Source organism: Etheostoma spectabile, chromosome 14 (assembly GCF_008692095.1).
Source record: "Etheostoma spectabile isolate EspeVRDwgs_2016 chromosome 14, UIUC_Espe_1.0, whole genome shotgun sequence".
Taxonomy (NCBI): Eukaryota; Metazoa; Chordata; class Actinopteri; order Perciformes; family Percidae; genus Etheostoma; species Etheostoma spectabile.
Window position 1 is genome coordinate 24,863,776 of NC_045746.1, and position 833 is coordinate 24,864,608.

An 833-nucleotide genomic window follows, 5' to 3' on the forward strand; every position below is an offset into this window, starting at 1 on the left:
ACCAAGGATCATGGATCAGTTTCAATGCATCAAAATACTTGAAGAGGTCATGTTGTCTTATGCTGAAGAGGAATTACCTTGAAATGGGTCTTTCAATCAAAACAATGACCCTAAACACACCAGTAAGAAGCAAAGTCTTGGTTCCAGATGAACCAGATTGATGTTATGGAGCGGTCAGCCCAGTCCCTGGACCTCAATCCCATAGAACACTTGTGGGGTGACATTAAAAATGCTGTTTCTAAGGCCAAACCCAGTAATGCAAAGGAATTGTAGGATGTAGTTCAATGGTCCTGAGCTGGAATAGCTGTTCACAGGGGCCAGAAGTTGGTAGACTCCATGCAACACAGCATGTGAAGCAGTTCTCAGAGATAATGGTTATGCAACTAAATATTAGTGCAGTGGTTCAAAGTAAAGCAAAACCTTGGGACATTTTTCAGTTCATACAGTAAATGTTTTAGTTTGTAAAGAAAAATGCAAACACTGCTATTTTTTTGCAGCCTAATATTCCTTTTTCATCACTATCTTTAAAGATAGAACACAAACTTCATCAATTTCGTCCATGTTTTGATTTGGAATTGAATGTGCCGTGGTCCCAATGTATTGATATTATGGAATTAAAAGCTATTCTAAGGATGTTGAGCATTATTCCCTATTTTACCCTCTGAGACCAAGAGACTTGCCCACGAGCAAAAACAGCACCTCGGATTCATAGTTTAATCATTTAACAACCATAAAACATAGAAACTCACCAAAAATTGCGGCTAAAAGCTAACGAATTAACGGTTACGGAGGTCTCTTCCCGGTCTTTCTAGCCTCTACAGGTAATTTTCTAT

The 833-nt window shown here is 38.8% G+C and overlaps 1 pseudogene and 1 gene segment (V, D, J or C); one reads left to right on the forward strand and one right to left on the reverse strand.

The window, feature by feature from the left end:
* LOC116701490 (immunoglobulin kappa light chain-like) overlaps nucleotides 1–833 on the reverse strand; it is a 37,286-nt pseudogene that overhangs the window by 34,995 nt on the left and 1,458 nt on the right.
* Nucleotides 1–833, forward strand: part of LOC116701491 (Ig kappa-b4 chain C region-like) — an 18,502-nt gene that overhangs the window by 13,966 nt on the left and 3,703 nt on the right.